Raw genomic sequence first — 6258 nt, 5'->3', positions numbered from 1 at the left:
CCATATCAACTGGTGCTGTGCTGTATTTTCCTATATTTCTTGTCCACATCACCTAACCGATTTTTGCGTCAACAGTGTTTTCCTCCTTTTCCTCAGGCAACCTCATTCCGTTCACCCCATCCATATTAATGAGACATGCCATGGTTTAGACAGCCCACTTTACTGCATCAATGCTGCTGGAAACCCCCCTCTCTCTTTTAGTCTTTCCTCAAGCCCTCCCCTTACCCACCTGAATGAGTCACCACGGAAATCCTCTCTAGCTAGCTACTGTGTAATTGGTGGGTAGGATTGGGACAAACAACATTTAAAGGGATTCCCTGATGCATCAGCATCTCTTTCTTGCTGTGCGTTTGAAATCACTGTCTATGTTTAATACATGCTGACACACCACTAAGTTTAAGATTTTAAGATTTCTCCAAGACTGAATAACACTATTATTATGGGGCTAAATATTGCTTCTGATTTATCAAAATGATCACACACCCAGATTATTATGGTGTTGTTGCTTTCTTCCGCCGAGAGATGGAGACAACACCCGGGGCAAAAATGCCTCAGTCAAAACTCGTAATTAAATTCAGCATATTGCAGCCCAATACAACACGCGGGCTTTCCTCAATATTGCAGTTATGCAACTGTTCGTTTCGTCAAAGGTTTTTACTATGGTTAATACTTTTATTTAGTAAAATTCCTATATACATACAACAGTGTACACATATTCCACATATACGGACGCAGTTTTTACTATTAATTTATACGGACTCAATCGCTATTCTTAAGCTTGAAACGATTTTTAAAATTGTATGTTTTTGTGTGAACTATCAGTAAACAAAATTCTGAATTTGCTAATATTTGTGTAGGCTATTATAATACGCAGACTACAAACAGAAAAATAACCCTATATCTGAAGCTTTCACTTCCATTACATTATAAAGGGATAGTTCACCCCAAAAATGAAAATTGTGTCATCATTTACTCACTCTCATGTTGTTACAAACCTGTATAAATGTCTTTTTTCTGATGAACACGTAAGAAGATATTTTAAAAAAAATGTGTATAGCCTAACCAAACCCTTTGTGAGCCCATTCATTTCTATTGTATTATTTTCTCATGGAAGTGAATGGGGTTCACGAACGGTTGGGTACAAACATTCCTCAAAATATCTTCCTTGTTAAATTATGACAGAATTTTCGTTTTTGGGGAAACTATCCCTTTAATAACTTAAAACCTTAAATACGTGAATTATTCCGTCAGTGACCAAAAATGTCGATTAGTGAGGAGTCCTAGGGGCATCAGTCTCTTGGGTAAAGCCTGGACTCTAAATGAACAGTCGAGGGATCTAATTACTCAAAACACGCTTTCTCCTCATTGATCGGATTCTCCTTCAGCCAGTATGTCCTAGGTAACTTTTTAGTATTCTCCTCCTGAAGTCTCTGACAAAAATGGTGCGTGCATTAATACTCAGTACCCATTGGCTGGCTACAAGTTTTGCTGACGTCAGCAGGGTAAGAAGTTTTTTCATTGACACATCACTACCTTTCTTCTTAAGGCAACCTTATTTCAACCGAAATGACATGACTCGTCATCCAGTAGTTTTCCAGGGGTTCGTTTAAATTATTTTCCAGAATATTAGATTTGTTCTAGAAATTTTAGAGAATAATAGTAAATGCATAGCCTATTTGTTTTACTTCTTTAAATGTATTGTTTCTAATTGTAATTCTTAAAATCTTCCTATTAAAGCATCTTCGCTAGTTAAAGGCTATATAAGCCTGTTTTACAATAACCCTTATCTCTGTTCACTTATTAAACCCAGCTCAAATAGTTTGTTTAATTGTATTCAGGTTATTGTGAAGATATTGTTTTGGGCGTAAACAGGTAGAAAACATGTAACTCATATACACACAGTTCTCTTTACTTTGCATAATTTAACTACCTTAAGTCACTCTGTAAAGGCCCTGCGTGTTAACCTAATGCTGCAATAAGTCTCAATATAAAATATAGGTACTTAAAATATAGGTAGGCCTACGTATATGGAAGAAAAATAATGACAAAAGTTTTTGAATTAAAATAGCCTGTTGAATTGTACTACCTGAAAAAAAATGCATTGTATTAACCGTACTTGAATTTTAATGCATTGTATTTTTATGTTTTTGAATTAAAACAGCCTGTTGAATTGTACTACCTGAAAAAAAATGCATTGTATTAACCGTGCTTGAATTTTAATGCATTGTATTTTTAGGTTTTGCATTTTTAAGGGCTGAAATTCAACATGCGTGTATATTTTCTGTATTAAAAATTCAAAAGTCCACATTCACCTTTTAGATTTCACTTTAAAATATTCGGTCTGTTTAAAAATACAACGTAAAATATTCAGCAGGCAAGTTTCAGTCCATTTAAATTCGCGTCCAAAAATTCAAGTCCAAAAATTCAGTCGTACAGATTTCAACATTTAACATCCGGGAACTGCAGGAAAAGCAGTAGAGTACCGAGTATAATCTCATCTGCTGTTAATCGATCTGGCCAGCAGGTGGTGCACGTGTTCGCCAAAACTTTGTACATGTAAGATGATTTATCCACTGCAGTGATGAATGTTGGCTTTTATGTTCAGTTTTAGTAGAACAACTGTAATACACTCATACAGAGAGTGTATTGTTTGGTTATGTTATTGACAGGATACTAAACGGTTTTTAAATGCCATATAAATTAAATAGGGCCTTTCTGCCTGCTATTGGCTTCGTTTCTCAAAAGCTAAGTTGATTGTAGATTTTATTGGTGGCAATCTACCATCTTCTTATGCCTACGAGAAACGGACACGTTTTTGTAATTCTTCACCTGAGTTTATAAACCATACTCGGATTATTGAACTGTTCAAGTTACAAATTGTGCGCGCGGATTAATAAACCATACGCACAATTAAACAATCAGTGCTCTCAGATTTTCAATCCATATCCACAAATTCATAAACAATAAATAAACAGTGCACACGCTTTCGCAATGGTTTTGCAAACTGAGTCCACTACCGCAGAGGTCCCCAACCACGGGTCGTGGACAAGTTGCCACCGGTCGCAAGAACATCCTGAAAAAATGTGCATAATAGCTACGTTATAGTTTAATCAGGTGTTTTGTCCTTTACGAGCCGACTTCAAATAACATATCAATCCACTTCTATACAGGGCCGTGCTCACTCTTTTTCTTTGTCTCTCTCTCTCTCTCTCTCTCTCTCTCTCTCTCTCTCTCTCTCTCTCTACCAGCGCATCGGCGATCACATTGCTGTCATTAAGGCCGTAGCCAGGATTTTTCAAATACCGAGGACAACCCCTACATTTTTTTTTATTATTTATATTTTTTCCATATTACAGAATAATAATAAACACGTCCAAACTACAATAGCACAAATGTAACTGTGTCTGTGAGAATTTTTGTTGGTGACTAATAGCATCCAAAAAAATCAATGGTTACATTTCATCATCTGAAGTCACCCTTTCAGTGGCGGATGCAGAACGTGACATATGGGTGGGCATGGATTAAGTCCGGGTGGACCTGAATCTATGGGTGTCACTTTTGAATAAGAAACTATAACAAGTCTATAAAATTCGTCAAAACTTCAGGAATCACAAGCGTATTGGTGAGAACACCCGAACTGCACGTCACATTTTTGACATTATTGATATACTTTAAATTGTAATGCAACATGACAATTAAGCCTTTTTGGTTAAAAAAATTATTGGGCTGTCATATAGCCTACAAAAAAGAACCTGCACACAGTGACAAGAAATATAAATGAACACAAAAAACCTAATACTTTTTAAAATAGCCTATTAAAACTGTTTAAATAAATTAAGCTACTAAATGCTTAAAATGAAGCTTCACTCTGAGCGAACACATACCTTGACGAAGGCTATTTGCCGATACGTTGGTTATAATAAATAATTTTTGCAAGTGAGTGTGCAGTCACTATTTTGTGTTATAAAATAAAGCTTCTAACATCATATTCTCTTCATACAAATCACTAAAAATATATTTTCGTTCTCAGATATTTAAGTTAACTTACTAAATAAAGAAAGAAAAAGGGAATTGCTAGAATAATGTTTGACTCTGAGGTTAAACGAAATGACAAATAAATAAACATTTAATATACTTTTTGATGACCATAAGAAGCGGGTACTCGTAAAGAGCGGAGCCGAGGAGCGCGCATTTCAGACGTGAACACGAAAGGAATAATGGGTTTAGTTATGCTTTCACTTCATTTCCTGACAGTTTCACTTGTTAGTGGGGATAGTAATAACTAACAAGATGACACGGAATTACATACAATATAATTACCTAACTAAATCTGAGAGAATGCAAACCCATTACAATATTTTTTCCTCCGACGGGCAGGGCGCAGATACATCTTTGTAGCCCGACAGGAATTCGCCATAGCCCCGGGACAGTTAGACATGGATACAACTTCATATGGTGTATTTTACCTATTGCATGTTATGTTAAAAACAGTAAAATTATAAGTAAGCCTGATAACTATTTAAAAACTATTATAAAGAAGTTGAATGTTGCGTTACATTATGGTTCTAATGAAAAAAATATTCCCGAGCAGCTTTCAGCCATGATCACTTTGAGAACTTTTTTTGCAAGCAAGTGGAAAACGTATTTTGAATAACAATACGTTATAAATATGTGCTGCGCGCTTTCCTCTCAATAACATAAACACACAACAAATATGACAGCGGGGTAAAAAATAGAAAGGAAACATCTGATCACAGTGATGTTGTTTGATAGCCTACCAGCTCTCTAACTCAGCACTAAGTCACGCCATGTTTATTGCTACACTTGACTTTATACAATATAGTCTATTGCTTTTAGCAACAAATAGCCTATCATAACAACCTATAAGCCTACTGTGTAATTGAGACATTCATTTAAGAAATGCATTAAAAGCAGAAAGAATAGGCTGCGGAAATATAGTGGGTTCACTATAATCCACACCACAGACGTTCTTGGTTTGCTTCTTATTTATTAAATCGAGGCAATTGTTTGATTAAACATTGATTAATATTAGGATACAATTTATACAAAACGAAATTCACTTTAAAGAAAGTCTTTCTACAAAACAAACCTATGCAGGGCTCGCAAAATCGCTACCCCGACGTCCCGAGTATTATTTATTTTTCATTTCTGATTGGGCGGGCCAGCTGTCAATCTAGCTCCGCGCCTGCCTGCAATTAGTTTCATTTGCGATATCAAATGAATGTCTTCATTTTATTCATAAAGTCATACCTTTGCAATTCTTTGATCGATTGTGTTTTAGAAGTACTGTATGGTTGAACTCTAATGACAGCAATGTGATCGCCGATGCGCTGGTAGAGAGAGGGAGAGAGAGAGAGAGAGAGAGAGAGAGAGAGAGAGAGAGAGAGAGAGAGAGAGAGAGAGAGAGAGAGAGAAAGAAAAAGAGAGAGCGCGGCCCTGTATAGAAGTGGATTGATATGTTATTTGAAGTCGGCTCGTAAAGGACAAAACACCTGATTAAACTATAACGTAGCTATTATGCACATTTTTTCAGGATGTTCTTGCGACCGGTGGCAACTTGTCCACGACCCGGTGGTTGGGGACCTCTGCGGTAGTGGACTCAGTTTGCAAAACCATTGCGAAAGCGTGTGCACTGTTTATTTATTGTTTATGAATTTGTGGATATGGATTGAAAATCTGAGAGCACTGATTGTTTAATTGTGCGTATGGTTTATTAATCCGCGCGCACAATTTGTAACTTGAACAGTTCAATAATCCGAGTATGGTTTATAAACTGAGGTGACGAATTACAAAAACGTGTCCGTTTCTCGTAGGCATAAGAAGATGGTAGATTGCCACCAATAAAATCTACAATCAACTTAGCTTTTGAGAAACGAAGCCAATAGCAGGCAGAAAGGCCCTATTTAATTTATATGGCATTTAAAAACCGTTTAGTATCCTGTCAATAACATAACCAAACAATACACTCTCTGTATGAGTGTATTACAGTTGTTCTACTAAAACTGAACATAAAAGCCAACATTCATCACTGCAGTGGATAAATCATCTTACATGTACAAAGTTTTGGCGAACACGTGCACCACCTGCTGGCCAGATCGATTAACAGCAGATGAGATTATACTCGGTACTCTACTGCTTTTCCTGCAGTTCCCGGATGTTAAATGTTGAAATCTGTACGACTGAATTTTTGGACTTGAATTTTTGGACGCGAATTTAAATGGACTGAAACTTGCCTGC

This window comes from Paramisgurnus dabryanus, chromosome 22, assembly GCF_030506205.2.
Source record: "Paramisgurnus dabryanus chromosome 22, PD_genome_1.1, whole genome shotgun sequence".
NCBI classification, from domain to species: Eukaryota; Metazoa; Chordata; class Actinopteri; order Cypriniformes; family Cobitidae; genus Paramisgurnus; species Paramisgurnus dabryanus.
This window is presented reverse-complemented; position numbering follows the sequence as displayed.